At 40.0% G+C, this 10,620-nt stretch overlaps 1 protein-coding gene across 5 annotated transcripts in view; it reads right to left on the minus strand.

Annotated features, from left to right (window-relative positions):
• Positions 1 to 7,774, minus strand: part of pknox2 (pbx/knotted 1 homeobox 2) — a 522,498-nt gene extending 514,724 nt beyond the window's left edge. For 4 of the 5 annotated variants that reach the window (XM_072238378.1, XM_072238384.1, XM_072238383.1 and 1 more), the window contains exon 1: positions 7,713 to 7,774. The gene's annotated coding sequence lies outside the window, so the exon portion shown is untranslated. Of the gene's footprint in view, positions 1 to 6,043; positions 6,252 to 7,712 lie in introns of those variants that run through there. The other variant, XM_072238375.1, reaches the window with a different exon arrangement.
• Between the last annotated feature and the right edge of the window lie 2,846 nt (positions 7,775 to 10,620).

Genomic DNA, 10,620 nt, shown 5'->3' on the forward strand with positions numbered 1-10,620 from the left:
AAATGGAAAGGACATAGTTGGCACAATATTGTGGACCGAGGGGCCTGTAATGTGCCGTAGATTTCTATGACTCCATTCACCACAAAATGCAGGTCCCGTCCTGATTTATTTTGGATGTTGAACCAAACTTGTGGCATTTGAACATATACTAAGCCTCAGTTTGAATAGAGCAATAGACTAAGACAAGAATACTGATCCATGTTTAAAAATTAGCAAGCTCACTTCAGTCAATTGGAGTTCCCATATGTGTTTATATAAACACAAGTAAAAGATAGGATCATGTAAGCTAACAGTACTGACCACCTGGGATCTCAGGTTTAGCAAATGTTCTGGATAAGGTAGGTGATGCAAGGATGACCTTCAGAACCCTGAACAGACAAAAAAGTCGTCAACTTTGTTCTGGGAAGAATGGAGAAATATTTATGATGATTTCTGCTATTTTTTTATTTCAGTGTCATCATTTGGTAGAGTATTAAGGTGAAGGACTGAATTCTAGGAAATAAATTGTTAGAGGACATTGATGTTAGGATTGGACAAGACTGAATTCGAATGTGCAGCTTTCTAAAAGAGTATGCACTAGAACAAAGCTCAAATAAAGACTAACTACCAGAGCAAGACATTGGAGAGGTGAACACATGGATGGGATGGTTATCCCAAGGCGCTCTCACATACTCAATATTTATGCAGTTAACTGAAACATCGGAATATATTTCTGATGTTACCATGATTGGTGGAGATAGTGAGGATTTTGCCCAAGGATACAGAGTGGCATATATATATGCCCAAGACTTTTGCACAGTACTGTATTTGTCAACATGGAGCAGAGAGCGAGTTGTGTAAATCTGGTGGGAGCAAAGGATATTGGGAATGGCGATAGTGGAGCACTGCGAGAGAGGTGTGGGATAGGTGTCAGAGGAGAGCCAGGGATGGGAGCAGCAAGGGTGCAGATGTACCCAGCCCTGAGACACCAGGCAAGGTCATTTGATTCCAAACAACTGGTTTATTGATCATTACAGAATGTCTGGTGCTTCCCGCTCCCTCCCCTCTCCCTTTCCCCATCCATAATTCCCCTCTCCTTGTCCCCTTCCCACTCTCAGTCAACAATGGAGACCCATATCAAAATCAGGTTTATCTTCACTCACACATCAAGAATTTTTTTTCTTGTGGAAACAGTACAGCGAAATACATAAAATTACTATAGTACTGTGCAAAAGTCTTAGGCACCCTAAATATAGATATGTGCTTAAGACTTTTGCACAGTACTGTGGATCAACTGGAAAGTTGCACACAGCGACAGCAGATGGAATTTAATTGAGATGAGTGTGGGCTAATTCATCTTCAGTTGTCTAATACTGGCCAGGCGGATATGGGAAACAGCAGGAATCTTAGGAGCTTTGATGTTCGAGAGCCTGAGTTTAAGGGGGAGGTTGGGCAGGCTAGGACTTTATTCCTTTGAGTACAGGAGACTGAGGGGTGACCTCATAGAGGTGTATAAAATCACGAGGGGCAGAGGATTGTGCATATATGGAATAAGCTACCAGAGGAAGCAGTTGAGACAGGTCCAATAACAATATTTAAAAGCGTTTTGAGCAGGTCCAAGGATAGGAAAGATTTAGGGCATCGTGGGCCGAACACAGGCAAATGGGACTCGCCTGGGTGAGCACCTTCGTCAGCACAGACAGGTTGGGCCGGAGACCCTGTTTCCATACTGTGTTGCTCCTAACTCTATGTCCACAGGGACCCTGGGGTGCAAGTTCACAGCTCCCTGAAAACGCTGAATATGTGTAACTGTGACACTGTCTCAAATTTGAATTTGGAAACCACTGATCAGACGTTATTGGTTTGTTTAAATAACAAATACGGATAATTAAGGTGTTCCAACCTTTTTCTACTCCCCCAAGCTACGATATTAAACAATTTATGAATTTACAATGCTTTTCAGATGCACAGAGACCCCAGTTTCAATACAAATCTGCTAGGGGTAGGAGAGACTTGGGGGCAGGAGGTTGGAAAAGGAGAAGGAAGGTGATATTGGAGAACAGTGAAGTTTACAAGTTCACATAATTAAACAGAAAATGATGAGTACTCAACTTGGCAGGTCGTACCTGCGGAAAGAGAAAGTGCCAGAGACAATGTTTCAAGACTGATGAAAGGCCATCAACCTGAAATATTAATTCTGTATCTCTAGCCACAGATGCTGCCTGGCTTACTGAGCATTTCCAGGATTTGTTTTAGTCTGTACTTCCAGCCTCAGAACAATTTTACATTCGGATTCCCTTTCTATGTTCTAAAAGAAAACTGATTTGAATAGCTTATCACAGAAAGTGCCTTTTCATCTTAAATGGATTTTCAGAACAAAACCAAAAGTCTTGTTCTTTATATTGCCCATGTCTTTATTGGGTTAAAGTACAATTCTGATGAATCAAAAATGCTCACTGCCTTTTCCTCTCTAAAGGTCGCAGCCTGGCCTAACGATTATGCTGAACATATTGCGCTTTTATTTCAGATATCTAACACCTGCAATATTTTGATTTAGTATGATGGCCTCAGTATCTATATCAGTCATGGCTGAACAACCAGTCTCTGCAGCAAATTACAATGAGCACACAAAGTCATAGAAATTTGGCTAAGAGGTAGATAATAGTAGCAGAAAAAGGTTGCTTTAGTTACTTTGGACAGAAGTATGTAGAGTCCATTGGGGATCGGTACCAGGACCACAGCTTGTCTCCACATATATTAATGACTTGGACTTGGATTACAGCACACAATCTCCAGATCTGCAGTTGGCCCACTCCTGGAGCCACGAGGGATTAGGTGGAGAATAGTAACAGACTTAAAGAAGATATACTCGGACTGATGGAATGGGCAGATAAGAGGCAGATGAAATTTAATGCCAGGATACATGGTGTTATATTTGGTGTAAAGAATAAGAGGAAATAGAAGTTGGAGGTCGCATATTGAAAAGATACAAGAACAGAAAGATCATGGTTCAATTAAAGTGCCAGAGCAGCCAGTTCAAAAAACATTTGGGAACCTGGGATTTATAAATACAAGAGCAAAAAAGTTCTAAAGAACTTGTTGCCAAATGTTCAATTTGTTTTTTGCGCTGGGGGGGGGGATGTTATGTTCTTGTTGCCGCTTGCGAGATTTGTTTTTTGCACATGGTTGGGGGGGGTTGATGTTCTTGTTGCCATTTGCACAATTTGTTTTTTTTCTTGTGCACGGGGGCTTGATGTTTTTCATTTGAACAACTTCCATGGTCTTGTTTCGTGGCCATCTGGAGAAGACGAATCTCAGAGTTGCATACTGCATACATATTTTGAGAATAAATGTACCTTGAGCCTTGAAACATTAGTATAGTCATGGATGGATTATTGTCCACAGTCTGGATGCCACATTTGATGAAAGATATGAAGTCTTTAAGAGGTAGTGTGGAAGGGATTTACTAAAATGATCACAGGGATGAAGAAATTGAGTTATGTGACAACACTGTGATAGAAAAGAATGGAGACAAAATATCTACCAGCACTTCAAACATCAGGTTGATACCTTCAGAAGAGATATTTAAAATCATGAAGCACACAGAAAAGGTCGATTTTAAAACAACTCTTCCTTTTGACATAGTCATCAAAAAGTAGGGGCACTGAATGAAGGCAGACGGCAAACAAGCCAAAAAAAAAATGACTTGAGGAAAAATTATGTTACACAGTGAGCAATGAGGGTCTGGAGCGCATTCCCAGGAGCAAGCAGTGAAGATTTAGAGCGAAGGTGGATAAAAAGGGAGTTGAAATTTATCCAGACAAGATTTGGCACAGGAAGAGGGGAGAATGGATGAGAGACAGGAACCAGCTGAATTATACGTCAATACAGACAATGGAGCCATAGTATGAAATAAAATGAAAATTGAACCTTTCTGTTAAATATAGCATAATCTCCAAGCCAAAATTTACCAACAGGCCCCACAACTTCACAAACAATTAGCAACTCAAAAAGTTTCTGATGTACCGCAACTTAGCTTTTTTTTTAAATTATGCCATACAGAACAGAAATAAAAAGACATGTTTGAAATGTTACTTTGGAAGATACAAGAGAAAAACTTGTATGCAAACTAAGAAATATCTAGCAGCACTTTGCTGAACAGCTGGCATTAAGCAGGACCCTCAGGCATAACAGGCGCCACGGTAGTGTATTGCAGTTCAGGGCATCGGAGTTCAGAGTTCAATTCCTGCACAGTTTGTACTGTACGCTCTCCCCACGACCACATGGGTTTCTTCTGGTTGCTCTGGTCTCTTCCCACATCCCAAAGATGTGCCAGTTAGTAGGTTAATTGGTCACTGTATACTGTCCTGTGATTAGACTAGGGTTAAATAGGTGGGTTGCTGGGAAGTGTGGCTCACTGGGCCAGAAGGGCCTGTTCCAAACTGTATCTCTGAATAAATAACCTTTGGAATACCACAAAATGTTCTCTGTACCACTATATTCATCTAGCTCACATTGAAAGCTAAGAGCAATTCAATCCAGGTAGGCTTTCAACCCTACCACAGGACTTGCCAACTGTTCATAAATAAGGCACCATCCCCTCGACAGCACTGTACTTTGTGCTTGACTACTTCTACAACATTCTCCCTGAAAAAGTTTACAACAAAATCGAAAATCATCTGGCAAATCAAAGAGCTTAGTCACAGCTCCTGAACATCTACCATTGAAAATGATCACTGAATTGTCATGTCTTAAAAAAAGCTGCAGAGAACATGTCAGTCTGAGCTACACACAGCTCAACGGGGCAAACATGTACTGGTGGCCTGCCTAAGTAAACAGAAGTCGAAGTTGCTGTTTATGTTCCTTGAAGCATCCTCACCCCACTGCTCTGTGATTTTCCTTTTACTCTTATCCAGTTTCTCCTTAAATGCATCAGTGCAATTAACATTCACTACTTCAGAATGTGTTGTTTTTAAAAACGAAGTAAACAAGCTCCAATTATCTCTAAAACGTGGAAAAGATGAATTCCAGTCAAGGCATAAATAAGCCCCACAGGAATTATGGGATTGGACACTAACAGAATGATTCTGCAATTCATTTCAATGTTTTAGGTTAATTAACTTCTCTTATAGAACCATTCCTACCTCACAACCAGAATGCCATTCTCAAATTCTCCACACGCCGTTTTAAACCAAATGAAACATATTTAAAGGCAACTTCGGTTTTCTTTAAAAAAAAATCCTCCTTTTGGCGGTTGCCACGCCATTTCTACTTTTCATTGCTAAAATCCTTTTCAAGATAGTGGCTGACAAAACATAGTTTATTTTTCTGACGATGTGCATCTTTCGTTACCCTTAATATTTCTTTAAAACAGTTCAATAATTCAGCTGGTGGTTTAACACCCAAATTTCTATAAACACAAATCAAAATATATAAAAGAAAATAGAACATGAAGTTTATATAGAAGCTCTTCAGATTTGAAGTAATTGCAAACTTGACGATGTCCTCCTGGCCAGCACACTGGGAAAAAATTGATTACAAATTGTTCGTTAAAAAATGACGCAAAACATCGACAGACAAAATGAGAAAGAATGGTTTGCATTCCAACTGAACAAGCGTCTCACTGTACAACAAAAAAAAATTGTAAGCCAAAGTTGAAATTTTAATTCACCTTATCTAAATACAATACTGATTCCCTCAAATTCCTTCTAGGTGATGTTTCAATATAAATTAAGATTTAATTTAATCGCCGGTGCTGAGATAACGTGTGTAGAAATATACATTCTTTCTTGATTGTAGTTCCTTAATTCCTACGCGTAAAAAGATTCCGAGCCATGGGATGACCCAGGATCAGAGTGGCAGACAGAAACACAGCTGGAATTATCGCACAAACATGCCTAGCAACAACAAAACACAGAAGTGGAATTGCACAGCAAACTTGCTTCAATGGAACGCAAACACACTGACAGGATTTTAATTTACAACTCACGAGAGGAGCAAGAAAAAAGCGTGTACTTCTGTTTTAAATATCAACCGAAAACAGTTTAATTGCCCAAATCCATACCTGATTCCTGTACAGAATTCCACTACGGCGCTCCCGTTTACTCCCATTCCATAGGTATCATTGCAATCCCAGCATAACCCTGACAGCAACATAAAAATTCTTAAGAAATTAGTTCTGCATTTGGTGGGACTGGCCTGTAGTGGACACAGCCGCAACTGGCCGATTAATTCCATAACCCTACTGATCGGAGACGCGATCCTGGAAGCACATCTGTGACAGGATATATGCTGTATTCTTAAAGGGAAGACATTGTTAAGAATCTAAGTCAACAACCGAAGCTCGTTCTGGCAAATTAAAGTATACGCTTGATTGCAAAGGGCTGCACGCTTTTTTCCCCCAAATAAAAAGCCAAATGTTAGAGATACGAGCAGATTTTGGAAACTGAATTGCGAAGGGGTTTGTACATAGAATCGCGAGAAGATCGAAATCGGGTTTCTTGCCTCTCAATTGATGGTTGAAATGTAGTCCATGCATCAAATTAAAATGAATTTAACGATAGAATACAAGCCAAAATAAACCATTCCTCTTATCCATAATGCAAAATATCTGAGAAACCAAATGTTTCCTTTCCTTCTCGATTTCCTCAGTAATATTACAATGGAGTAAATACGAGATCATAAAAAACGTCGCAGCATTCCTACTATACTAATGGATTGAAACACTAAAGACAAATGAAATAGCCGAAAAGTAGCATGTACTAAATTTCCGCCTTGATCTACCAGCACAACAAACAAAAAAAGGGTAACATTTAAAATCCAGGAATACAAAACCTGAGGACTGTCGGCATAGTTCAAAATATCACAGCCTCAAAGTCTGATCAGAAGTATTTAGAACACTACATTTGAAAAGAAAAAAATATTTTGCAAAGCTGAACTTTATGCGCTGACAATAACAAATTAAATGAACTGTAACTGAGCAAGTGTCCCTTTTAATTAGTACCAGGCTCTTCTTGATACAAGAGGGGGAGGGGGTGTGGGAGAAACAAGAAAAGTACATCAGGTCAATAGTTGTATCAAAGAAAAAAAGGAGTCGAGGTGGCGGTAAAGAGATAAACCGAATAGAGGCTAAATCGAAGCTTATTCCTTCGTTGCGGAAATGAATCTCCTCGCTTTTAACATCTAGAAAGTGCATTTGTTATAAAAGACTTACAAAACAAAACGTGTTATACCAAAACATTACAAAATACACTCAGAAAATTCCTTAAAATATATCATCCATTAGTTGCCCTGTTTACAAAAAAAAAGTAGAAAATGTTTAGAAGTTGAGATTTGAGTGCCCAGGACGATGCAATTGTCAGACAGCTATGTGGAAAACTACGGGATTCCATAAGCAAACAGAACGGCTCCCCGCTCATCGCTTAACAATGCAGCTACTTTCTCCGCCACAACCACCCCCCCATCAGCTGTAAAATCTAAGAGAGAGAGAGAGGAAGGAAAAGAGGTGGAGAGAAGAGAGGTGGAAAATGCAGAGGGGAGAAGCAAAACACACAGCAATCTAAACGTGCGTCTTTTCTTCCGGTTGGGACAATGACTGACTGAATGAAGCGGCTGCAGCAGCATTTGCAGCCACAGTGTGCAATGTATCCGTGTGCGCCGCTGATTACACTGTATTGCCCCGTGATACACTGTTGCACCGCGGTTACTCTGTCTCCCTGTGAATGACAGCTTACCTTCATGCCAATCTTCATCAGACTGACACCACCGCGGCGCCGCCACGCGCTCACATCGATACATCCTAATGACGTCAACACGCCCCGGACTCTCCCCCTCAACCCGCCTCTTTGTTTTCATTGGCTACCTGCTCAGCATCCAATACGAGCGGGAAGGAAATGTCGCACGGTGATTGGACACTCTTGAAGTTTGCACCGCCTCCAGTGAAAGGAGGTGTGTCCAAGAGACAGGGAAAGGGGACGGCCAATTATGTCGTCTAGCCCACCGCTTCCCACAGTGCAGCCACTCGGGCTACCCTTTGGTTCAAATTAACCCTGCCTCCTCAGGTATCTGCTATGATTGGGTAACAGCTCTGTCACTCAATCATCACACTAGAGCTTCCGTTCTAAATAATTAATATTCATAACCGTGAAATTTTGAAGAATTTGTGACATGTTAATACACTTTGGGCCCCAGCTTTCACGAAACGGAATGAAAGGGTATATTTTTCAATTTAAACCTACCTAAAAGTATAGAAAACCAATTAGATATTTCAGATTATCTCGTTTTATAAGCGTCAGTTCTAGGAATCCCCCCAGTAAATTTCCATCTGTTGAACAATTTCTGACTTGGACCTAACTGCCAACAAATCTACCAAATTTATAATGATGTAGGCAAACTCAAGAGTCATTCTCCATATGCTAAGAAGGATAACAGCCTATTAAAGAGGATTTTGCATCCCTACGACTCTGGTCAAAATGTTCATGAGATTCTTAATATATCCAGCCTGAGCTGTCCCTCAGCAAAATCAGAACATGCCGGAAATCTGAAATAAAAACACGATATGAATATTGAACAAGACAGAAACATCTGTGACATGCAAAACAAAATTAATGTTTCAGCTTTCACAAGAACCACTAGAAGTTAGAATTCAAATATATTTTACATTTATTGAAGGGAGGGGGATGGGGTCAGCAAAGACCATGTCAAGGAAAGGTAGAAGACGAGACACCTAATGACAAATTGTTAATGATTTTGGTTGAGAAAGGACAGTGAAACCTGTTAATGTTGACTGATCTGAATGAGGAGGTGACAATAGAAGAAAGTAATGAAAACAGCTAAGAGAAGGAGAAGAAAAGAATGACACAGTTGTAGATCCAAAACCATTGCAAATGCTGGAAAACTGAAATTAAAGAGATTGCTTTAAATACTCAGCAGGTCAAACAGCATCTGGCAAGGGTGTAAAACAAAGCTACCAATAAGAGTTATGACCTTCAACTGGAACTGATTGGTTCCAATATAATCTGGAAAGTCTAGTTTAGTGAAATTGTTGAATTCAGCATTTCCCTGCATTAGAGGGCAACGTACTGTTTCTCGAGGTTACATCAGATTTTATTACCTTAAAAACTTAGAGAGAATTCAGTAATTTCAGAGAATCGGGTTTCCAGCTTGTATCAGAACTGGTCACTTTTAACGAAAGATCATCAACTTGTAATATTAATTCTTCCTGTTTGCTGTCCACAGCTCCTGTCTAACCTGATAAATATTGCTTGCATCCTCTATCTTATTTCAGGTTTCCAGCATCTGTACTATTATGTCTTGGATTGTTGTAGAACTTTCTGTTACTCTTTCTCTCTCCTTTTCAGTTTCCAATCATTTCCTTCAATTGATAAGCTCTGCGGACAGAACAGATATGAGTAACAAATCCTCTCTTAGTCCGAACATGCATCCAGTCTATTTGTATTTATCCCATCACAAACATTCCCTTTGTTCCTTCCATTCCCCCCTGATGACCATCTTCCCACCCCGGTGAGCTCTGGGAGAGATACCAGGAATTTTATGAGCAACTCTGAGAAGAAAGTGCAGAAAAAAAATCACATAACCAGAACTGAGGGGTTATCAATCTTGACCATTAAGAAAAGCTTCTAAATAAGGAGAAAAAGTCAAGATAAGTCCTTAATTCTACTGCTAAGCTCTTACATCCATCATAAGGATATCATAATTACTGATTCCTGAATTTTAAACTGTTATACACACATTTCAGACAGTCATGAATATTTCACATTTTTTGCCTGCACAGTTTTAAGCTAATACATTCAATTAGTTTAAATATTTGATTACCATAAATGAGCTTTAATTTTATCTAATTTCAATAATATTTTATTTAATTTCGTAAACCTTAGGTCTGCTTTTGTACTGTGAATTCTGTGTAAGTCTATCTAAATGTGGCATTTGTTGCTTGCACCAATTGATTTGAATTAATAATTTTTTTCTGAATCTGGACATTGCTGGCAAGTTCAATAGGTTGCCAATGATGTCTTTCAATTGCAGGGAGCTCACTGCCTGGTCTGTGGCTGAGCTGGCAGCCCACTTGCGGCGCCGTCTTGTTGTGACTCCTGCTTGTTTTATTAGCATCGGAGCCCCTCAGTGTTACACAACTCTATGTTTTGCCACCTTAGGCTCCTCCACTACCGATAACAACGAGAGCTATAGCTGGCCTAATCTTATGTAAAGCCCCACTGAAGAAAAATTTGCGGTGGGGGGGGGGGGAGGATTTCCCAGCCACCTCTGCAGGTGCTTGTTGGCTTTCCCCTCAATGCTTTCTACAGTGGTCAAAGTACATACATGTCACCATATAGAACCATGAGATTCACTTTCTTGTGGGCATTTGCAGAAAATACAAAGAAACAAAAAAAATCAGGCAAAATAATAATAATAAATGGATAAACATGAGATGAAGAGTCCTTGAAAGCGAGTCCATAGGTTGTGGGAACATTTCAATGTTGAGATGAGTGAAGTTATCCCCTCTGGTTCAAGGTCCTGATGTTTGAGGGGCAATACCGGTTCCTGAACCTTGTGGTGTGGGTCCTTCCTGATGGCAGCAATGAGAATAGTGTATGACCAGAAAGGTGAGGGAGTCTTCTTCCC

Source organism: Mobula birostris, chromosome 20 (assembly GCF_030028105.1).
Source record: "Mobula birostris isolate sMobBir1 chromosome 20, sMobBir1.hap1, whole genome shotgun sequence".
Classification (NCBI taxonomy): domain Eukaryota; kingdom Metazoa; phylum Chordata; class Chondrichthyes; order Myliobatiformes; family Myliobatidae; genus Mobula; species Mobula birostris.